The 24,752-nt window shown below is 37.8% G+C and overlaps 1 protein-coding gene across 5 annotated transcripts in view; it reads left to right on the top strand.

Moving 5' to 3' along the window:
- LOC150057313 (uncharacterized) overlaps positions 1–24,752 on the top strand; it is a 207,122-nt gene that overhangs the window by 1,616 nt on the left and 180,754 nt on the right. For all 5 annotated transcript variants that reach the window (XR_016536812.1, XR_016536810.1, XR_016536813.1 and 2 more), the window contains exon 2: positions 5,726–5,877. The gene's annotated coding sequence lies outside the window, so the exon portion shown is untranslated. The remainder of the gene's footprint in view (positions 1–5,725; positions 5,878–24,752) is intronic.

The raw sequence follows: 24,752 nt of genomic DNA, 5'->3' as shown, positions 1-24,752 counted from the left end.
TTCCACCCAAATTAATGACATTAGGGATGAAGCCTTTCACATATGAATGGGGGAAGGTGCACATTTAGTCCTCAATACTCAGATGGCCTCATAGTCACTTTTTCTTTACCTGATGTGCCTTGTCACTGCTAGTTCTATGATTTCTTACTTTTATGAAACAGCAGTCATCTTTCTAGATTTCAGCTAGCCAAGGATGTTGGGTGTCAAAATAGAATCAAGAAATAGACTCAAGTTGTGCACCCATGGCTCATGCTAGTAGTCCTGGCTCCTCAGGTTGTGGATATCGTGGTTCCAAGCCATCCTGGGCAGGAAAGTCCGTCAGACACCTCTATTAACCATAAAAAGCCAGAAGTGGGAGTGTGGCTCAAGGGGCTAATCTTGAAAGAATAGGTTCAGGAACAGTAGTACCCAGGCCTTGAGGGAAAGCCCAAGTAACAGGATGTGCACGTGTGCGTGCATGCACACACACACACACACACACACACACACGCAGACTCAATCATCATGGACAAATGAATTTCGACAAATTTATGGAGACAATTCATTGAGAGAAATAATCTTTCCAACCAATTGTAAATGAACAATTGAATATGAAAGATGACCAGTTTGAACTATGTCCTACCCTATAAAAGACAATACAGCAAAGTGGCTCATGGCTAAATGGCAATAGATACAACTTGTAGAAGATTATAGTTAAAAACTTTGTGCCTTAGGAAGAAGAGTTCTTGGATATCAAACTAAAGCAAAATTCATGTGAAATATATTAACACTTTGCACTGAAATCAATGACAGGAGAAAGGTAGTATTAGTGAAATGAAACTATATAGAGTCAGCAAAGTATGTGCATGTGTGACAGAGAGAGAAAGAAAGACAGTGAGGGGGGGGGGGAGAGACAGAAAGAATCCTGAATGCAGTAAATCAAGAACTTGGTAAAAAAATTGAGTTTAAACTACACTTAAGCTAATATTTGGATAGGAAATAAGGATATGAAAAGGCACTTACTACCAGTATTTATGGGGGAAATTAAACAACAGCTGGACACCAGTGGTTCATGCCTGCAACACTAGCTACTCAGGAGTCTGAGATCTGAGGATTACAGACCTGGCAGCTAGACCTGGCAGGAAAGTGTATGAGATTCATTTCCAAGTAATTACCAGAAAATCAGATTTAGGGCTGTGGCTCAAAGTGGTAGAGCACTAGCTCTGAGCAGAAAAAACTCAAGGACAAGGTCCAGGACCTAAGGACAAGCTCTAAAGCTGACAAAAATAAAAATAAAACAATATTACATATGTAGTAGAATGGCTAAATATATACCAAGTGTAAATAGCATATAAAACATATATAGCATATAAAGTGTATATATAAGTGTATATAGCATATAAAGTGTATATATAAGTGTATATAGCATATAAAACAACTAGAGGTCTTAGATATCACTGATAAAAATGTAAAATGATACAATCATTTTAGAAATCCTCTGGCCATATTACAAGGAAGTGTGCATTTATGAAGACGCAGCATTTCTCCTCAATGAAAAGAGAAATGGATCAAGTATGAATATTGAACAGTTTTAAAATTTTATTTATGTTCACTGGGCTAAGTCAGTGTCAGAGAGGCAAAGGATGCATGTTTTCTTTCATAGGTGGAAGTGAAATTTATAAATACTATGTAAACATACAGAGGGTCATATGCATATGCATATGGACAACTATATTAAGTATGTTAGTGCAGGGAAGGATTCCGGTGGTATAACTCCTTTGAAAAACTAAGCCAGCTGTTTAACAGAATGAATAACAGGAAGTTGGAACATATGTTGTGAGAGGGGGGTGAGGTTATGAAGAGGAAGGTAGACAAATGGAGAGAAGAAGTGGGCATGTGTCATCATGTATGAAAATGGAATTAGTGAGCTCGAAGGGATGGGTGGGGTTGGGGAAAGATGTGGGAAATTATGAAGTTCTGACATTGATTAAGATGTGTTCTATTCACAAACTGGCATGTCAAATAAAAACTCCTTTGTACAACTATTTAATGAGACTACAAAAATTAAAAATAAATAAATTTATCTGGTTTTTGTGCTGATAATAGCACTTGAACTTATGTCCTCTTGCTAGGATATTTTGATCCTTCCTGGTGCTCTACCACTGAGCAACATATAAATCAATGAAAAAATTCTATACAATAACATTATGCTTTTTACATATAAATACACAAATACAAGAAGATACAAAAAAGGAATGATAAATATTTCAAAGATGAATTTCTGAACAATTGTACTGAGGTAGTCCAAACAAGAGTATGTGACTCTTTTCTATTTGTATAAAAGTCCATTCCTGTAAAGTTCTAAATAATCCAAGCTAATGTTTGTTGTTGATGTAGACACAAAGTTGGGACTATTTTGGTATGTTTTTTTGTCTAACTTTCCAAGTGCTTCATTGATTGGGAGGGATTTTTTTAAACATTTAGTCATATTAGTGAGAACATAATTGTCTTTCTGTTCAGTCTTCATTAACATTTTAATATATTGTCATACTAGTTTTGTTAGAACTTCCAAAATTATATATATATAGTTATCAACATTGTTTACCCACACACGCGTGCGTGCGTGTGCGTGCACACACACACACACACACACACACACGCCTTAGACTTTCTTCTCAAGGCTGTGCTCGACATTTGTGCTACAGCTTTCTGGCTTTTTTTGTAACAACACCAAAGGGGGAAAAAGCCCTATAGACTACTGTCCTGCTTTTGTGCAGAGATTTTCACATTTCATCCTCCTGAACAGCTAGCATTGTAGGAATGAGCCTCCATTTCCAACATCATTTTAATATGAATAAATTCAATATTTCATCATTCAGGATGATAGTTGGTACGTTTTATAACGAATAGTCAAATTCAAATAATTTTATTTTGTAATAGGTATTTTTAGAGAAGTAGTAGAAATGGTTGCTGAGTTTTTTTTTCATTTACCACTCCAATTTTGATGCTTTTGGTAATTTTTTTCCATTTAACCCATCTCCCCCACATAGTTTTGGTTTTCTTGTTACAACTTGAAAGTTGTACACCTCAACCACAAAATGGTTAAATGTACACGTTCCTCTTGTATTTGAACAAATGGGTAAAAGAGAAGGAAGGTGCTGTTGAGAATCTTGTCATTTTTTGTAAGCATGGATTTCAGTGTTTGTCACTTGAGCAATTCAACTAACAGGTTGCAACACTGAGAAACTCATCATGCTCCATCCACAGTGCAGGCCCAGTGAGGTGAATTTGTCAACACTTGATCTGTGAACAGTGCTTCTTCACCCATTGGGCAGCCCTGTGAAGGTTTTCATTTTGACTGTGCACTTTCAGCTCTAGCCTCTGGGTGGTAGCATTGTTCCCCTGATTGCACACTGCAGCTGAAATGCAAAGATGAAAGCAACCCAGAGGGCATTTGATAGACAGCTTTTGTAGAAATAGAAGGAAACTTGAAGTATCTTCCAGGTTACCACAAGGCTTAAAATGTCAAGTTTTGATTTTTTAAATAAAATGCTTATTTATTTATAGATATTTATTTAATTTTCTGATAATACTGGGACTTGAGTTCGGGGCTTTCTTTGTTCAACAAGTTTCACTTCATAATCTAGAGCACTTTCAAGAACTTGAACCACACCACCCAGCCTCAAGTTACAAGTTTAAAATGAGTTATAAAACAATTAAAAATGTCCTATAAAACACAATCATAATAAACAATAAGAAAAATATATTTTTTAGTGGTACCTGGGTGCTTGCTTGGTTTGCTTGTTTAGCTGGTGCTCACTTGAGGTTTGTCTCCAGTTTGTGTTTTGCTGATTAATTTGAAGTCAGAGTCTTGCATACTTTTCTGCTTTTCTGTCCAGGCTGACTTATCAACTGTGAATCTCCAGATTTCAGACTTCTGGGTAGCTACAGTTACACGCATAAACTATAAGCATATGGCTTCACCTGAGATTTTACTTGACTTATTGAGCTTTCTAGTTCTAAGAGTTGCTTGCTTAGACCTTCATTGCTGTGACAAAGTGTCTGAGGAAATACTTGATGAAAGATTTATTTTCAGAGTATTCAGCCCATGATTGACTGCCATTGATCTGGGCCTGTGATGATGACATCATGACAATTGGAGAGTATATTGGACAGATATATGCACTCACAGTTGCCATGCAGCAGAAAAAAGGCCCAGAGCCAGAGACAGTCTTCAGATCTGTGTCCTGTTCCTTCCATCCAGGCCCAGCTTTCTAATGGTCTATTTTGTCATTAACTTTCCACTACTGTCATTGTCCCAATCACTTCGTAGTACAGCCATTATCCGGGGAGCTACATGTATTGTGTTCTGTATTGATATTCCAAATCTGCCATGAACAGATATTTTCTCAGTTTTTTGTGTCTTTTTAATCTTCTCAAGATGTCTTCATCGTTAATATCATTCAAGAAAAAGAAACTACTGAAAGAGCAACACAAAAACAAACCCAACATAGACATACAGTAAAAGCACATTAAATATGAAGCTCATGTTGTCAATAACAAGAAGAAATATAAGGAAAATTAATATAGGATAAAATAAATTTAAAAACTAATAAAGGCAAAAAGAACCCTGAAGTATTTTAAAAGAGGCGGCAGAAAAAGGGAAAAAAAAAGAAGCGATACTTTAACAGGCAGTGAAAATAAGAAAGAGGAATGAGCAAAAGAGATGAAGGAAATCCAAGAGTTACAAAAGTAAATGGTGTTGAGGGCTCATACCTGTAATCCTAGCTACTCAAGAAGCTGAGATCTGAGGATCACAGTTTGAAGCCAGCTAATGTAGAAGTCTGTGAGATTCTTCTCTCCAATTAACCACCAGAGAACTGGAAATGGTACTGTGCCTCAAAGTAATAGAGTGCTAGCCTTGAGTGAAAAAGCTCAAGTACAGGCCCTGAGTTCAAGCCCAACAACTTACCCCCCCAAAAGGAACTGAGCTGAGAACCAGTGACTAACCCTGAAATCCTAGCTATTCAAGAGGCTGAGATGTGAAGATCACAGTTCAAAGCCAGCCGGGGCAGTAAAGTCTATAGACTTTTATCTCTAAAAGCCAAAAATGGGGCTGTGACCCAAGTGGTAGAGTGCGATTCTTAATCAAAATAACAAATACATATTAAAGCTAAAAGACAGCATGCACCTACTCTCTTAAGTTCAAACTCGAGGACTGGTACCAAACAAACAAAGAAAACCAGAAAGGAAGGAGAGAGAGAGAGAGAGAGAGAGAGAGAGAGAGAGAGAGAGAGAGAGAGAGAGAGAGAGAGAGAGAGAGAGAGAGAGAGAGACAGAGAGAGAGAGAGAGACAGAGAGAGAGAGAGACAGAGAGAGAGAGAGAGACAGAGAGAGAGACAGAGAGAGAGGGGGGGAGGGAGGGAGGGAGGGAGGGAGAGAGGGAGGGAAGGAAGGAAGGGGGAGAGGGAGAGGGAGGGAGAGGGGGGAGAAAAGGGAAAAATAAAAGGGGAAAGTAAAAACAAGTAGAAGAAAATTCCTTCTAGCTGAGACTCTTGGGTCTTTAAAGTTCTTTCTGGATCCTATAAAATTGGCATCTGCCAGTGTAGTGGTTGATAAGTTATAACAGGTTTATTCTAATTTGTGTCTTCTCCCAAGGTGGGTGCTCTAGGTAGTCTGAACAAATGCTGTCCATTGTTTCATGCCAGAAGAGCTGGTTAATGGCATTCTCTCCTCCCTTTAACAGGGCTGTAATCTCTGCAAAGGAATTTAAAACTTCACACCCAGAGTTGCCGCTGGCCCATGATGAGCCTTGGCTAACCATGGACCCAGTGTCTTGGCACAAGCCCATGTCCAGGTGTGGAGGAAGTCAATAGACCACTAAGTTCTGCAGTAGAGGTAGGGACCAGGAGGAACTGCACAGTCCACTGGTTTCAGCTTTGCTTATCATTTATGAGTGTAAATTAACAGTACAAAATTGTAATATATTCAAACTACACATAATTTACTTTGATTCCATTTACCCCAGTTTTACTACCTGTTTTTGTTGTTGTTATTGTTGTTTTAACCTCTCTTTATAGCTTCTGATTAATGCTGCATTGGAAATTGGAGGAGAGAATGTGCACATAGGCCATCAGAAGAAGGGATGATCAATTGTAAACCAAAGCACTAAAATCATTGCTTTAAACAGGTCAGAGAATCTTTAATCCAAGGATCATTTCATTGACTCATTTGCCAAAGAGTAGAAAGACTTGCAAGCAGGAAATTGCACAATGCTACAGTGTTCTTTCTGTATTATTGAGGTGATCTAATTTTTTCATATTTTGCTCAAGGTAGTTGGTGTCTTTGATTATACACTGAATTAAATTATGTATACATATATTAATGGATTTCAGTTTTAAATGGAGTTGCTACAATTTTTGGATGATACAAGGGATAGTTAATCATAGCAATGCTTAAATTAAGCGTGGATTTCTTGTCAGAAATCTTGGGGGAATTATAATAGAGTCTTGATAACAGTACCTCTCACAGGATGGGATACTTACTTTATCCTCAACATTAAGATAAAATAACACTGAGGCAGGGTTATACCTGAAGTATTAAGGAAGAAACTGTTAGTATTTAATCTTGTTATTGCCTTGGTTTTATTATCTTGGGTGCATAACAATAACAATAATAATAATAATACTAACATACAGTCATTAGTACAAGAAATACTAGTAATTAAATAAAAATAAATTCTGCAAATTCTTTAGAGGCCAAAGGACTCTCAGAGTAGATAGAACAGCAAGATTGAAAGGGTGAATAGAACTTACTAGAATGTATGAAATATTTTATTTTCCACACATTTTTCTGTGTGATTTGTCTTTTTTCATATATTTTTAATTGTAATTAATAGAAGGGTTACATTATATCCACCAGATAGAAGGTTCATTACTTCACATACATTGATATCCTTTCTTATGTCTTGGTCCCCATTTTCCTCCCCTCACCCCTGCCCCTCATCTTGTCTTCCTTCCCTTGCCTATCTGACTTCAGATAACCAAATATGCATATATACAATATATCTTGTCTCTTAATTTTGTTTAAGAAATTGTATAAAAAGATTTCAATTCTACATACCAGTATGAAACTGTTTTTGTAAACTCTTATATTTTATGTGAGAATAACAGATGGGCCATTACCACAGAGAGCATGTTCAATCCATGTGCTAACAGAGGCACTTCAAAATAGACCACTTTTGATTATAAATTTGTCAGTAATTTTTATAACATAGCATTAACTTGTTCATTCAGTCTAGATTTTGGCATTGAAACAGAAATGGGGAGAATATATTAATGAAATCAGTAGAATGGTGAAAATATAATAATTTTGTGTTTAACAAAAAATCCAATGTTAGAGTTTTATGTTTATTTTACTTTATAATGTAATTTTTGTGAGATACTTTTCTTAATCTTTCCCTTAGAGATAGATACAGCAATATTCTTCTTTTTAGTTTTTGAGGAAGTTAATTTCTAATTTCCATTTTATATTAACATGAGAAAACTTTCTAAGACTAAAGCTTTTAAATGTAGGAGTTTAAAGCAATATTGTGTTATTGCATATTCTTACTGAAAAATGACCTATCACTTTTTAAATTTTGACTTTTTGGTGGAGGTGACTGAGATTGTGTCTGTCTGTATATCCCTGGATGGGCAGGAGGAACCCACTGTATAGCCTAGACTGGCTTTGAACTTGCATCTTTCCTGCCTCTCAAATGGCATGTGACAAATAATCTGATGCCACTTATCAAATAAGTTTTATGGTCTCAGAGTATTAGGATGTCATCCTAAATATAAAAGTGCATTTATGAAATACTTCTTAATTAAATACTTTCCTACAATCATGGATGTTTAACCTATTCTTTAGAGTTTGGTTCAACCATCGAGGCCTTGTGTTGAAACTTTCAAGATGGCACAGTAACCGGCATCAAATCCAGAGAAACAAGGTTATTAGTGCTGATGGAGAGGAGTGAGCGCCTACTAACTACCTGCAAAGCTTTGGAATAACCTTAAGCTTTGTTTGACTCAGCTTTGCAGCTACTCTAAGAGAGTAAAAATTTGGCTTCCAGTTTTGATGATGCCATATCACTGGCCTATAAAACAGCAACAAATACATTGTTATGATGTTATGCTAATTAAAATATTACTAGATCAAGATTATTGAGTCATAGTCAAAACCAAACATTTCTAGATACTTGTTTATTTTAACTACTTTTATATCAAGTGGAAATACTCCTTTAATTTTTTTGTTTCTGCATTTTTCTACTGCTAATTTGAATTCCTTTATTATGATGATTGCACTAGATAGCAAAGAGTGATGAGACTTTAATCCAGTATTACACTAGTAAAGATATTTCTCATTTTGTACACATACCATAATTCTGTAGCTCACATGGTTAATAGAGAACTGTGTATTGGGTGCTTCCCTTCTTGTCATAAAAGTAATTCATGCTCCTCCCCTATTCTACATCCTCTCACTGCATTATTTATGTAGTGTTTGATTTCTAAATAACCTTACAAACTCAATCATGTCATGAATTTTTCCCTTTCTACATATTTTGCATAAGCTATGGAAGTGTTTGAATCTTTTATCCTAAACCTATCTCATATCTCTTCATGCCTAGCCTTAGAATTATCCATTGACCAGCCCTCTCCATCCTTTTGTATTGTATACCAGAAATGCTCACTAACCTGTTATCCCTAGACTTCTCTATTATCAAAAGCTTCTACACCTTTGCTGACACTGTTTCCTTGCCTGAAAAGACTCTTTCTTTTCCAATAAATATGTGCTCTTTTGGAATGCTTCTAGATGACACAACTCCCTTTTTCCTTACATCATTCCATTTCATTATCAGAATTGGTCTCTGAGATCACTGGGAATATTCTATGTACTTTATATTTCAGTTTATTTTACTCCTGAAGGAAGTCCACCATGCTAATATCCACATAGCTTGTCTGATTCTATTTTCACCCTTTTGCCCAGTTTGATTCGTAATCTCTTCCAGTATACTCTCAGGAACTTGTGATTTGTCCTTACCTCCTAGGTCTTCTGACCCTTCATGTGACCTCTTTTATGTAGTCTTCTCTGGGAGCACATATCCTTTCATTGCTCTTGTGTTACTGAGCCAGAAATAAGGGCCCTTTGTTTTTCTATCCTGTTCACAACTTTCTCCCTTCATCTTTCCCCAAGCCTCCCCTATTGAGGTTTCTGTCACCAGACTTTGTTGCTTCCCATGATTGTTTCTTTTAGCTCTAGCCTGGTTAGTCTCTGTCAAGACTCAAATACGTACATACTCCTGACTCTTAGCACCCTAGCATAGCATTACAGTAAATTTGATTGTTTGAATATTAAAAGAACTATTTCAATACTCATACAAGCTCAAGTTAGTTAGCATTCTAGTTCCTTGCTTGATTTTTGCAATTCCTCAACTTTCCTCCATTTACTTGATTTTTCACTCCCAAATTGCCATCCACTTTTGGGTACCTTGCTTTCTTTTTCCATTCCATCATTTTATTATGAAACATTTACAAGCATATGGGAAAGTTGAAAATTTTTACAGTTAAGCTTATATATATGCCTATCAAATGGATTCCACCAAGTGGATTAACATATTTATATTTTCTTTTATATTATCTCATTTAAATATATATTTTACTTGGCTGTTTTCTATCATCAACAATTTCAAGAATCAGTGTACTTTCTCCTTTTTACCTTTTATGATTAACATCATAAGCTGTATTTAATAAGCTTATAATAATAGTAACTTTATCTGATATTTTAAATCATCTGTATAACTATATTTTATATTATAATATGCTTTAGTTGTACAATTATACATATGCTATATGGATATGCATAACGTATTCTCTCTATGATGTTTTCATGCACAAATCCATATATAAACATACATATTAAATATTTGCATGAGTACTTTACCTTCATTCCCCTTAAGGCACAGACATTGATCACACATATTTATAATTTCAATGGCCAGAGCATTTGTAGTACAGTAACATTTGTAGATATTAAATGAATGATAATTGAATGAATGAGGAAATCTCACAGTATAGCTAATCTAGTGAATTCAGACTATAGGGTCATTTCCACTACATGATTCATTCACTTCCACACATAGACAGGGAATAGTACCAGGCCAGCAAGACTTAGAAGCTGAATTTATATACCAGGCAGACTTTCTTTCTGAGCACTTTTATTATGTTTGTTACATCCCAAGAACACGGAGAAAAAAAGCAATTTATTTCTTGAGGAAAAAAATATAATACTTAATTTCTTGGATCAAAGGGTGAACAAATGCAGCTGTGATACTCATTGGACATTATGCTGAAAATGAACTTTACAACTTTTGTGGGTGGGATTCTGGAAGGAAAAAAATTGGAAGAAAACAAGGGAAAAGGTGACATTGTTTAAAAAGAAATGTACTCATTATTTGATTTATGTAACTAACCCCTCTGTACATTATTTTTAAAATAACAATAGACAACAAAAAAGAAAAGCATGCCTAATTTAGTAGTTACATTTATTTTCTGTTGTAGTTAAGATAGTTTCATTGCTAATTTAGTACACAGAGAATCATCTTAGATACTGTCCCTGATGCCAATTTTTTTCTACCCATTTTTTTGAGCTAGTTAAGCAAGTATGCATTGCATACTACATAAAGACATAAGGAAGAAAATGTTCACATTAAATCTTGTTAAGTTGTATGCATTATGTATTTAGTAAAGATTTTAGACATCTGTGCTGCATTTTCATGGTTGTCTATATGTAGCACATGTTGTATTGATGTCATCATGTTAATAAGAAAAGTAGGATTATGTGAAATACCATCTTTCCCACCATATAACAGTGAGATTTATATCTCTTACTAAGAGAGTCTTTCTTACTGAACAGATGCAAAGAAAGAAATGTATGTGTTGCTATGACACCCTTCACTTTGCTACCAAGAAGCATGTGTTGTAGCTGTGGCCCTCACATAATAGAATAACACTCTTCAAACAGAAATGCAATCACAAAACCATCTGCTCCATAATTACCTGCAAATTGCATCTGATATTACTATATGGCTTTCTAAATTGTTCCTAAATGATCATGAAAACATATAGTGAATGCAGACACTCTGTGGGTTGAAATATTAAATGTCCATATGGCTTCTTTTCAGTTAGCGTTGTCATTGTATTTTTCTTTTTCTTTTCTTTTTTTGCCAGTCTTGAGCTTGAGCTCAGGGCCTGAGCACTGTCCTTGGACTTTCTCAAGGCTAGGGCTCTACCACTTGAGCCTCAGCATCACTTCTGGCTTTTTTTCTGTTTGTGGTACTGAGGAATCGAACCAAACTCTACTCCCAGCCCTTCATCATAGTATTTCGTAATTAAGTTTACAGCAAGCATTGAACTGTTACCATTAACAACACATATTCATTAACATAGTTTATGAAGAACTAGGTAAACTGGTTTTGAATTCAGTTTTATAAGTTGATTATAATTCTATTTTTATTTACTTCTACCTATTAAAATAAAATTATAAGAATTCTTATTTCAACTGTGATGTGTCATGGCATACTTTTGTGGGAGAAAATAATAAAACTTAAACATAATTATAAAATGAAATAAATAATAAAAATAAAACTTAAACTGGGAGTTTGGCCTAGTGGTAGAGTGCTTGCCTAGCATGCACGAAGATCCAGGTTCGATTCCTTGGTACCACATATATAGAAAAAAGCTAGAAATGGTGCTGTGGCTTAAGTGGTAGAGTTCTAGTCTTGAGAAAGCCCAAGGACAGTGCTCAGGCCCTGAGCTCAAGCCATGGACTGGCAAAATAATAAATAAATAAAACTTAAAATTAATGTGGAACAGGAAGTGGGTTTTGGCAGATTCAAGCAGTGTAAGTTTAGAAACCATCCTTAATTTTATTGTCACTAACATTAGATAATACACTCCTGCACCTTAATAAGATTAATAATTGAGTTGAGAATATTTTCTGGTCAATGTAAATTATTTTTACAGTAAGGAAAATATTTTCCTTAAAACATTTCCATAAAGAAATGAATGAAGAGTTTATATATAATAGAAAGTTATTTGAATGATTACATGGTCTGTACTTCCTCTTCCACTTTTCCCCATAAGAATTTGCATTTTTTAATTTTTTGGCCAGTCCTGGACTAGAGCTCAAAGCCTAAGCACTGTCCTTGGACTTTCTCAAGGTAGAGCTCTACCACTTAAGCCTCAGCACTATTTCCGGCTTTTTTCTATAAATATGGTACCAAGGAACTGAACCCAGGTCTTTGTGCATGCTAGGCAAGCACTCTACCACTAGACCAAACTCCCGGCCCCAAGAGTTTGCATTTTTATATTTGGACTTATGTTTTTACTGCTTTATACGGGCAGAAGGGCAGGCTCTTAATGGATAGGTAATCTAATAATGTTACAGAAATTTGGTGGTATGTATTAAAATGTGAAATATACTTTTGGTGTCAGAAACTCTGCTTCACGTACAGTTTTGTTAACAGATGACCTTTTATGGATGTATTCACAGCTATATTCATGGTAATTCATTGTACTCTACTTTTTCTTTGGTGATGATAGTGGGAGCTGCATTCCTAGACTTATGCAATCATGTGGCTCTATCATATAAGGCATGCCACAACTCCTGGCTTTCCAGTGATTAATTAGAGTTAAGTGTCTTTTGGTGGACTTTATGCCTGGGTTGGCTTCCCGTTAAGATCCTCAAATCTCAGCCTCTTGAGTAGCTTAGATAAAAGGCATGAACCGTCAGCATTCAGCCTTGCACTCTACTTTTATTTGTAAAGTTTGAAAAATTAGAAGAAAACTATTACTCTAATGACAAGTTAGAAAATTATGACTCATCTAGGCTTTTCATGAAAACTAACCCCAACTATTAAATCCAATGGCAAATACCTAGATGTGAAATCTACAATTACTGGAATATTATGATAGTCATCCCCTAGAAAGTATAGAATGTGCCATTTAAAGTTAGTTTAATCTTTGAAAATTATAACTTCAGAAATTAGATTGTCAGCCACGTGCCAGGCTCACACTTGTTTTCCTAGCTATTCAGGAGGCTGAGATCTGAGGATCACAGTTTGAAGTTGGCCGGGACGGGAAAGTCTGGAAGAGTCACATCTTCAGTTAACCACTGAAAAACTGGCATAGGAACTATGGCTCAAAGAGATAGAGAACTAGCCTTGAGCACCAAAGCTCAAGGACAGCTCCTAGCCCTTGAGTTCAAGGCCCACAACTGGAAAAAAAATGCCAAAATCTAGATTTTTAAAGTAATTACATAAATGTTTTAGTCCCCAAATCTAGAATTCATATTTTTAAGTACACATGAATAGTTTTTTGAATATTTTTTTTTCTGGTCCTGGGCTGGAGCTCAGGGCCTGAGCACTGTCCTTGGACGTTCTCAAGGCTAGAGCTCTACCACTTGAGGCTCAGCACCACTTCCGGCTTTTTTTCTATGTATGTGGTACCGAGGAATCGAACCTGGGTCTTCATGCATGCTAGGCAAGCACTTTAACCACTAGGCCAAACTCCTGGCCCTTTTTTGAATATTTTTATATTCAGATCTTGTAGTAAATTAACAAATAGCAGAAATATTATTTTCCTATGATAAAAATATTTCCTGCTCATAATGTGATTATATAGTAATAACCATGAAAGTATACAACTAATACAAATTGCCTCCTTAAATAACTTTTGTGTTCAAGAAAATATAAATGAAAATTTAAACTACTCATATTTTGGACAATACCTATTTACCTATATTTATGGCTGTAGCTAAAGCAGTATATTCAAAACTGTTATGACTTAAATATAGAATAAATCTAGAACTATTGAAAACATGCAAACTTTTTTAAGACACTAAAAAACCAAAGCAAACAAAATATAACTCTTCAAATTAGAAGGAATTTATTACTGAAATAAATATACAAAAGTAAAAATGAAAATAAGTGAAGATTTCATGAAGAAATGATATGAAGATTTCATCAGTGAATCTAATATCTCTTCAAAAATAAAATTTAGGGGCTGGGAGTTTGGCTTAGCATGCATGAAGACCCGGGTTCAATTCCTTGATAACACATACATAGAAAAAAAGCTAGAAGTGGTGCTGAGGCTCAAGTGGTAGAGCTCTAGCCTTGAGAAAAAGTCCAAGAACAGTGCTCAGGCCCTGAGCTCAAGCCCAGGACTGGCAAAAAAATTAAAAAGAAATAAATAAAATTTAAAACTTGATGATTACCAGAAGAAAGCAGAAGTCACAAATAACTTCATCAGACAGAATGCATATGAAAATGATTAGGTTTAAGTAGATAGATTTAAAACTTGTCAAAATACAGAATTGGCAGTTTGGGAGGCTGGGAGTTTGGCCTAGTGGTAGAGTGCTTGCCTGGCATGCATGAAGACCCAGGTTGGATTCCTCTGCATCACAGGCATGGAAAAAGCCGGAAGTGGTGCTGTAGCTCAAGTGGTAGAGCTCTAGCCTTGAAGAAGCCCAAGGACTGTGCCCAGACCCTGAGTTCAAAACTAGAACTGGCAAAAAATAAATAACAACAGTAATAAAAAAAGAATAAAATTGGCAGTTTGGAAAACCCCAATACTCGATGATTAAAATGAGTAGATTTGTGGATTGTTTGTATTGGAGTTCATTATGATTTTAAGATATAGCTTAACATACAAGCACTAATCACTTCCCCTTACCTCAGCAATGACTATTAAAGTGATGAATGGAAAAAGGAATGATGAATCTGATTATTCTAGAAACATTGTTCTTTCCTACTTGAGGAAAGGTGAGTGTTTTTTCCTGTCCTTTTCTAATCAAAGGAAAGACTTGGCCACCAACGTTTTTGTGATGGCTTTATCCCACCAAGTGTGTCCTTGCCACCCTACCTGGTATATCTCTGGGATGTACAGCAAGCAAATCATGGGGTCAGACAAGGAAGGGGTCATTCTCCCTGATGTCCCCACATCATGTCGGGATCTGGAAACTGTAGCAGCAGTCACCACAGACAATGGACTTGGTGCCTATCATCCTGAGGTTTTGGCTTGGGTTTCTTTGATTGATTTTTGTTTTTTTTTTGTTTTCTTTTAATATATATTTTTTTAAAAGGACCTGAGACTCTTTATTGTAATTAGTAAAAGGGTTACATGATATTTGCCAGATAGAAGGTGCATTAATTCACATACATTGATACCCTTTCACATGTCTTGGTACCCGTTTCCCTCCCCCCCCACACCCCCCACCCATCTTGGTTTTCCCCCCTTCCCTATCAAATTTCAAATATCCAAATACAAATAAATTCAATATATCAGATAACAAAGTGAGATACTATACCAATATGAGATAACCAAGGGACAGCAAAGGAGATGAGAGACAACATAGTACATTAAGGACAACAATCATTCATTATATGGCTTTTGTTTCACTATCCTGGAGGTCCTTTCAATTAGCTTCACATTATATGGCCTTATGTATCAAGATTTTGTTCTATTGCAAATCTCTGCTAGTAGAGCCCAAGGTTTCTACTGATTATGACGAATGAGGGAAACCATTGAGCCTAAGTTCCTTTGAGTCTGGCTTACTTCACTTAATATGATTTTTTCTAAGTCTTTCCATTTCCTAACAAATGGGGCGATGTCATTCTTTCTGACAGCAGCATAGAATTCCATTGTGTACAAATACCACAACTTGTTGATCCACTCATCAACTGAGGGACATCTAGGTTGGTTCCATATCTTTGCTATGGTGAATAGTGCTGCAATGAACATTGTTGTGCTAGTGGGTTTAGTATGTCCTTGTTTCTGGGTGGTTGGGTAAATGCCAAGTAGTGGAATTGCTGGGTCATAGGGGAGCTCTATGTTTAGCCTTTTGAGGCACTGCCACACTGCTTTCCATAGTGGTTGAACGAGTTTGCACTCCCACCAACAGTGTAGTAGTGATCCCTCCTGGCCACATCCCCTCCAGCATCTGTTGTCATTCGTTTTCCTGATCCTGGCCATTCTAGCTGGAGTGAGGTGGAATCTTAGAGTTGTTTTGATTTGCATTTCTTTTATGACCAGAGATGTTGAGCATTTCTTCATGTGTCTATAGGCCATTTTTGTTTCTTCTTCAGAGAAGACTCTCTTTAAGTCTTTGGCCCATTTTTTAATGGGATGGGTGTTACTTTGGAGGTTAGTTTTGGAGTGATTCAATTTTTTGAGTTGTTGATATATTTTAGATATGAGGCCTTTGTCCGTTGTTTGGTTGGTGAAGATCTTCTCCCACTCTGTAGGCTTCCTGATTAGTTTACTAGCTATGTCCTTTGCCATACAAAAGCTCCGCAGTTTAATGCAGTCCCACTTATCCAGCCTTTCTCTGATTTGTTGTGATTCTTGGTCCTTATTAAGAAAATTTCGACCTGTGCCAAGGAGGCCTAGTGTATCTCCTATTCCTTCCTGTAATTTTTAATATATTTTTATTGTAATTAATAGAAGGGTTACATGATATTTGCCAGATAAATGGTGCCTTAATTCCCACACATTGATACCCTTTCACATGTCATGGTCCCCATTTCCCTTCCCCCCTCCCCCACCCCTCATCTTGTTTTCCCCGTTCCCTATCCAATTTCAGATAACCAAATACAATTATATCCGATATATCAGGAACAAAGTGAGATAGTGTAGCAATATGAGATAACCAAGGGACAGTAGAAGTGATGAGAGATAACATACTACCTTAAGAACAACAATGATTAATTATATGGCTTATGTTTACATCATATTTTAAATGACAAGTTTAACAAACAATTGTTCAAGGAGGAAATCTCTAATTACATTCTCTGGGACTTAGTCTTTAGAACTTAATCAAAATTAAGCTAACGGTTTGTATGTCATAGAAACATCAGTTTATGAGATAAATCATTATGATTATAGAGTCATAGGGTTTTTTTGTCTATATAGTTATGTTTGTATTTCCATTACCATGTCCATTGCTTTGGGTATGCAGTTATTGAGTCCTTGCTCTTGTACACTTTGGATTTAATAACCGCATATTAAGGATACCATGCGCCTTTTGTTCCTTAGGTCTTGGCTTGTTTCACTCAGCATGATTCGCTCTAGATTCATCCACTTACCTGCGAATGCCATTATTTTATCTTGTCTGTTGGCTATGTAGAATTCCATTGTGTATATATACCACATTTTCTGTATCCATTCATCTGCAGTAGGGCATCTGGGTTGTTTCCATTGCCTGGCTATTGTTAATAGTGCAGAGATGAACATAGCTGAGCAGGTGTCTTTAAAATACCCTGGGTCATGCTGTTCAGGATAGATGCCCAGAAGTGGTATGGCGGGGTCATAGGGAAGGTCTATTTTCAGTTCTTTAAGGAACCTCCACACTGCTTTCCAGAGTGGCTGAACTAATTTACAATCCCACCAGCAGTGCAGTAGGGTTCCTTTTTCTCCACAACCCTGCCAGCAACTGTCATTGTCTGAGTTCAAAATCTTGGCCATTCTTGTTGGGGTAAGGTGGTATCTCAGGGTTGTTTTTATTTGCATTTCCTTTATGATCATAGATGATGAACATTTTCTCATATGTTTTTCTGCCATTTTAATCTCTTCTTCTGATAGGTCTCTGTTTAGTGCCCTTGCCCATTTAGTGAATGGTTTATTGGGTATTCGGGGGATTAGTTTCTTGAGTTCCCTGTAGATACCAGCATTTGTCAGATGTATTGTTGGTGAATATCTTTTCCCAGTTGGTTGGCTGTCTCTCTACTTTTGCAACTATGTTTTTATCTGTACAGAAACTTTTTCTTTTTAGGTAGTCCCATTTATCGAGTCTCTCTCCAATCTGTTGTGACCCTGGGATTCTGTTCAGGAATCTGTTGCCTGTGCCTATGAGTTCCAGTGTCTCTCCTACATTATCATGTAGCAATTTCATGGTTTCCGGTCTGACGTTGAGATCTTTGATCCACTTTGAGTTAATGCTTGTGCATGGCGAAAGGCTAGGGTCAATTTTTAGTTTTCTGCATGTGGCTGCCCAGTTTTGCCAGCGCCAATAATTGAATAGACTGTGTTCGTTCCATTGTATATCTTTGGCTCCTTTGTCATATACAAGTTGCCTATAGGTATATGGTTCTATTTCTGGGTCTTCTATTCTGTTCCACTGATCTTCTGGTCTGTTTATGTGCCAGTACCAAGCAGTTTTTGTTACTATGGCTCTATAGTAGAGTTTGAAGTCTGGTATTGTGATACCACCAGCATTGCTGTTTTTGCCTAGAATTGTTTTGGCTATTCTAGGTCTTTTCGTGTTCCATATGAATCTTTGGATTATATCTTCAATTTCCATAAAGAATGTCTTTGGGATTTTTATGGGGATTGCATTAAATTTGTATATCAGTTTTGACAGTATAGCCATTTTCACTATGTTAATTCTCCCTAGCCATGAGCATGGGATGTCTTTCCATTTCCTAGTGTCCTCTTTAATTTCTTTCATTAGGCTTTTATAATTTTCATTGAATAATTCCTTTACTTCTTTGGTTAAGTATATTCCTAAGTATTTTATTCTTTTGGGAGCTATTGCGAATGGTATCATTTTCTTGACTTGGCCTTCTGTTTGTGTATTGTTGGTGTACAAGAAGGCTACTGACTTCTGAAGGTTGATTTTGTATCCTGCCACTTTGCTAAAGTGGTTTATTAATTCTAGTAGTTTGGGAGTGGAGTTTGTTGGGTCACTCAAGTAGAGGATCCTGTCATCTGCAAATAAGGATAGTTTAATTTCTTCTTTCCCTATGTGGTTCCCTTTGATGTCCTTTTCTTGTCTTATTGCTCTGGCTAAGGGTTCCAGCACTATATTGAAGAGAAGTGGAGAGAGTGGGCATCCCTGTCTAGTTCCTGATTTTAAGGTGAATGGTTCCAGTTTCACCATTTAGTATAATAGTGGCTGTAGGCTTTTCATATATGGCTTTCACTATTTTGAGGAATGTACCTCTTATTCTTATTTTTTCTAGTGCTTTCAACATGAATGGATGTTGTATTTTGTTAAATGCCTTCTCCGCATCCAGAGAAATTATCATATGATTCTTATCTTTAGCTCTATTGATATGATGTATTACACTGATTGATTTGCGAATGTTAAACCAGCCTTGCATTTGTGGGATGAAGCCCAATTGATCATAGTGTATGATTTGTTTCTGGATTCTGTTGACTAATATTTTATTGAGGAGTTTTGCGTCTGTGTTCATTAGAGAGATAGGTCTGTAGTTTTCTTTTTTTGTTGGGTCTTTCCCTGGTTTGGGGATGAGAGTAATATTAGCTTCATAAAATGAGTTTGGTATTGCTCCTTCTGGTTCTATTTCTCGGAAGAGTTTCAAGAGTATAGGTGTTATTTCATCTTTAATGTGTTGTAGAATTCCGCAGTGAAACCATCTGGACCTGGGCTTTTTTTGGTTGGCATTTCCCTGATTGCTTCCACAATTTTGTTGTAAGAAATTGGTCTGTTCAATTTGTTTATCTCATCGTTGTTCAGTGTGGGTAGCCTATATTTATTTAAGAAATCATCCATTTCTACTAGATTTTCTTGGTTCTTTGAATATAGGCCCTGGTAGTACCTATTCATTATGGACAGGATTTCTTGGGAATCAGTTGTGATTGTTCCCGTGGGGTCTCTAATCTTGTTTATTTGAGTCTCCCCTTTCCTTTTTTTGATTAATCTTGCCAAGGGTCTGTCAATTTTGTTGACTCTTTCAAAGAACCAACTTTTTGATTTATCAATTTTGTGTATAGTAGATCTTATTTCAATCTCTGAAATTTCTGATTTTATTTTTGTTATTTCTGTCCTTCTAGCTGTTTTAGAATTAACTTTTGCTTCCTCCTGTAGGTGTTTCAGGTTTTTTAAGGTTATTTACAGTGCTCTTCTTCTGTCTTTTTAATATGCGCCCGTAGTGTGATAAATTTGCCTCTTAGAACTGCCTTTGCTGTGTCCCATAAGTTTCTTTGTGATGTTTCTTGATTGTCATTACATTCAAGGAAGTTTTTAATTTCATTTCTGATCTGATCTGTTACCCAGGGGTTATTCAGAAGTGTGTTGTTCAGTTTCCATGTGATTGACTGCATTGTTCAGAATTAGTCTGACTCCACTGTGGTCTGGTAGGATGCATGGGATTATATCAGACTTCTTGTATCTGCTTAAGTTTTCTGTATGAACTATTATATGATCTATTTTGGAGTGTGTTCCATGTGCTGCTGAGAAAAATGTAAAAAGTTTTGCCTTGGGTGGAAGACTCTGTGTATATCTGTTAAGCCCAGCTGGGCTATGGTGTCATTTAAGTTGATGGTGTCTTTGCTTAACTTTTTTTGAGTTGACCTGTCATTTGTTGAGAGTGGGGTATTGAGGTCACCGACAATGATTGTGTTTGAGTCTATCTAGTTCTATAGTTCTAAAAGAGTTTGTTTGACAAATTTGGGTACTCCTGTGTTGGGGGAGTAGATGTTTATAACTGTAATATTATGGGCATGGATTGTACCCTTTACTAATATATAATGGCCATCTCTATCTTTGTGTACTGATTTTACTGGGAAGTTAATTTTATCGGAGATTAAGATTGGTACTCCTGCTTTTTTGCCTGGTGCATTGGAGTGGAAAATTCATTTCCATCCTTTCACTTGGAACTTGTTTCTGTCTTTGGCAGTGAGGTGTGTCTCTTGGAGGCAACATATGGATGGGTGGTGTTTCTTAATCCAGTCTGCTGCTCTGTGTCTTTTGATTGGATTGTTCAGCACGTTTAGGGAGATTATGGAGAAGTGGTCAGTGTCCATTGTTGTTATTTATTTTTACTTCTAAGTTTCTTTCTCTTTTTTCCCTCTTTGTGTTTAGTGAATTATAGATGTTTGCTTCTTGATGGGGGTTCTTCATGTTCTACAATTTGTTCTCGGTTAATTAGTATTCTTTGTAATGCTGGTTTAGTGTGCACGTATTCATAAAGCTTCTCTTTGAAGTGAAATATTCTTGTTTCTCCCTCAAATGTAAATGCTAGTTTTGCTGGATATATCAGTCTGGGTTGGCAGTTATTGGTCTTCAGGACATCAATGATGTTTTTCCAAGCTTTTCTTGCATTTATGGTTTGCGTGGAGAGGTTTTCTGTAATTCGAATGTTCTTCCCATTATAATATAGCTCCTTCTTTGTTTTTGCAGCATTTAAGATCAATTCCTTGGTATTCGGGTCTAATGTCTTTACTATGATATGTCTAGGTGAGTTCCTTCTAGGATCTTGCCTGCTTGGGGTCCTGAAACCTTCAACAATGTGAGTATTTTCCCTTTTGAAGTTGGGGAAGTTCTCTGCTATGATTTTGGTGAATAAAGGTTGGAATTCGGCCCCCTCCTCAATCCCTATTATACGAAGATTAGACTTCTTTGCTGCATGTGCCACTTCCTGGAGCTCTCTCTGGTAGATTCTGACTGATTTTTCCAAGGTGGCGATTCTCTGTTCCAGCTCTTGGGTTTTGTCTTCCGTTTCTGATGTTCTATTCTCCATCTCCATCAATCTGCTGCTTAATGCCTCCATTTTTGCTTGAAGTGTGGATGCTGAGCTGATCATGTCTGCTCTGAGAGTATTAATCTTTTCTTCCATTTCTCTTTTGAATACGAGGAGCTCTTTGGAGATTTCCTGCTTATGTTCCTGGAATTGTTTTTGTAATTCTTTTTTAATCTCTTTAGTCATGTTCACAATCATCTCCTTGAATAGGGTCATGTTTCGTGTCTCTTCAGGTGTCATTTCTTGGGATGGTGACATCTCTCTCGTCCCTTTGCTCTTGTTGCCTTTTGGGCTTTGCATGGGACTTTGATTATTTATGTATGTCGTGATTCTTCTTTGAGCTCTCCTCGGCATTGAGAACTGTTGTTGTAGTTCACTCTGTGGTCCGTAGGTAGCAGTCTTTGCTTGGATTGGGACCGTGGTTCTGGGAGTATGTGAATACCTGTGGTTCTCAGCCAAATTGATTCCTCTGCTGACTATGCAGAGTTTCCCATTTTTGTAGGTGTTCAGTAGATTCCCAGAGGCTGTGTGCTGCTGTAGGACTAGCTCTCAGCCCGGCCAGTGGCCTCACAGTGGGTCGTGGGATGGATCTGTGAGCTTCAGTCTCAGCGTGCTGGGTGGATGGTTGGTTTTCCTGTGCTGCTTCTATGGGCGGGCCCCCAGCCAAGGGTCTGGGGTTTGGGAGTTTCCAGGGGCTCTCAGCAGGACCTGCAGCTGTCTGCTCTGTTCCCAGGGGCAGGGCCCAGCTGGGGACTTGCACTCCAAGGGGGGAGTCGCGCCTTTCTGTTTCTCAGAAGGCTAGCTTGGCTGCTGGTCAGCCCTTCAGTTCCCTGCTGCTTTGTCAGAGAGTCTGTGACTGTGGGGGGCCCCTCAGTGCTGTCTTGCTCAGGATTCCCAGCTGGAGAATGCCCGGCTCAAGATTTGAGGGGGACAGATGCTGGCTCCTATTGTCCCGTACACCCCACGCGCTGTTGTAAGGCAGGGACACAGTGCTCCCCACTCTCCAGACCCAGTGGCCTGGGAGAGGAACCAGGTGAGTGGGTGGGAGCTGGGACACCCCCGCTCCCCTGGTGGGGTGCTGGGTCTTGGTGTAGCCTGCCTGTCAGTCTCCAGTCAGAGGCCTGGGAGAGGAACCTGGTGGGCATGTGGGGACTGGGACAGCTCCGCCTCCCTTGGTGGGGTGCTGGGTCTTAGCGCCTCCCGCCTGTCAGTCTCCAGTCATTGGCCTGGGGGAGGGGGCTGTTGAGGGAAGGGACAGGATTCTAAATTCCTTGCCCCCCTGCTCCTGCTCTTCTCAGGCAGGGTGGAGGGGTCTGAGTTAAGTTCTATGGCTTGGCACCCGCTTGTGTTTGGGGGCCCGCTGTAGTACTCACGCCTCTGCGTTCGTCTGTGGGTGCTGCATCGTGTTGGAGAATCCTTCACTCCCCTCGGATCTCTGCCTCCACTTGTGGTCCGCGTCTGGGTTCTGTTGCTTGCTGTTCTGGTTCCGTGTCTGGGTTCCGCTGCTTCTATGGCTCGCTGGCCAGATTGCCCGGCCCAGTGCTGCCCCGCCCGACTCCCACCACCGCCCCCTCCACCACCGCTTTTCTTGGCTCGGAGCTGGCGCTGTGGGGGAGGGGTCCTTGCGTTCCGAATTCTTTGAGAAAGTTGGATGTGAGCTTTATCTGGATTTCTTTTCCAGTTTGGGTCCATTTCCTTTGCTTCCTGAGTTGTTGTTGTGGATTTCTTAAGGTAATTGATTCGTGGGACTCCCTGGTTCTCTCTTTTCGTGAGAGAGAGCTAGGCAGCATTCCTATTGTCTCGGCGCCATCTTCCTCTCCTGATTTTTGTTTTTATTTTTGGGCTTGAATTTAGGGTGGTTGTTCTGTCCCTGATTTTCTCTGGGCTCAAGCCCTTGGGCTTGTTTTGTTCGTTGGATTTTTTTTTTTAAAGTGTAGTATCATTGTTGTGGGGGAAGGGATATGTTCCGTGATTCTCATGATTTTCTTGGTTAAGAGTGCATTTCCTTAAAATAGCTGCTAAAGCTGCTATATATAGGTAAAGATAATATGTAAACATTTCTCAAAAATTCCATGCCAAACTAAACATAAAGTTATTTCTACAATAGAGAAAGAGACTAGGATTGTGGGTGATGTTTGAATTTTTTAAATGAACTGTGTATTAGTCTAGGGGCTGGGAGTTTGGCCTAGTAGTAGAACGCTTGCCTCTCATTCATGAATACCCAAGTTCAATTCCTAGGTACCAACATACATAGAAAAAAGCCATAAGTGGTGTTGAAGCTCAAATAGTAGAGCTCTGGCCTTAAGAAAGTCCAAGGAAAGTGCTCAGGCCCTGAGCTCAAGCCCAAGACTGATAAAAAAAAAAGGAGGTGTGTATTAGTCTATTCTGTAATTAAAATTTAATCATAGATTGTCTTTATTGGTCTGTACTAAACATCAAGTGAAAAAGTAAAAGACATACAAATAAAACAGTACAAATTAATAATTTCTTAGTAATGAAAATATTTTATATGGAGAATGTAAAGAAATGCTGAGCCCCAGGCTGGAGTTGATCTGTAGCAGTGTGGAGTTTGATGTGTATATAAATGAGCTCTGCTGGTTTATCTAGGATATTATAGCCACAGAAATTTTTTGAATGTGGAACTCCCTCTTTCAGCTGTAGAACAGTTGGCACTGATGTATAGTACAGTGTAGGAATCTTGTGCTCTATACATTTAAGATCAATTCCCCATAACTGGCTTTGCCCTCAAAAGTTAACTGAAGTTAAGGGTGAATGTGGTCAAAGTACTTGTGTGTTGAGATTGATTTGGGAAGCGAAAAGGAATAAAGGATGAGTCTGATTAAGGTACATTGGATGCATATAGTGATATGTCCTTCCTTAAGCAACACTGGTAAAAATGATAAAAGTTCAAATTAAGAATGTCCAGTTAAGCAATCAAAAGTTTATCCTTTTCCTGTGCACATATATATTCTGGGTTTTCCTGGTTTACTTTGAGTCAAGGTATTGCTGTAGCGAAGACTGGCAGGTGCCCTCTGTCAATGCCTCCCAGTAATGTGATCACACACATGAATCACAATGCTTATTTGTCATATATTTTTATTGTAATTAATAGAAGGGTTACATTACATTTGCCAAATGGAAGGTGCATTATTTCACATACATTGATACCCTTTCTCATGTTTTGGTCCCCATTTCC

This window comes from Megascapheus bottae, chromosome 10, assembly GCF_031878675.1.
Source record: "Megascapheus bottae isolate mThoBot1 chromosome 10, mThoBot2.hap1, whole genome shotgun sequence".
Lineage (NCBI taxonomy): Eukaryota > Metazoa > Chordata > Mammalia > Rodentia > Geomyidae > Megascapheus > Megascapheus bottae.
Note: the sequence above shows the minus strand (reverse complement) of the source record. Positions and strands in the feature narration are given on the sequence as shown.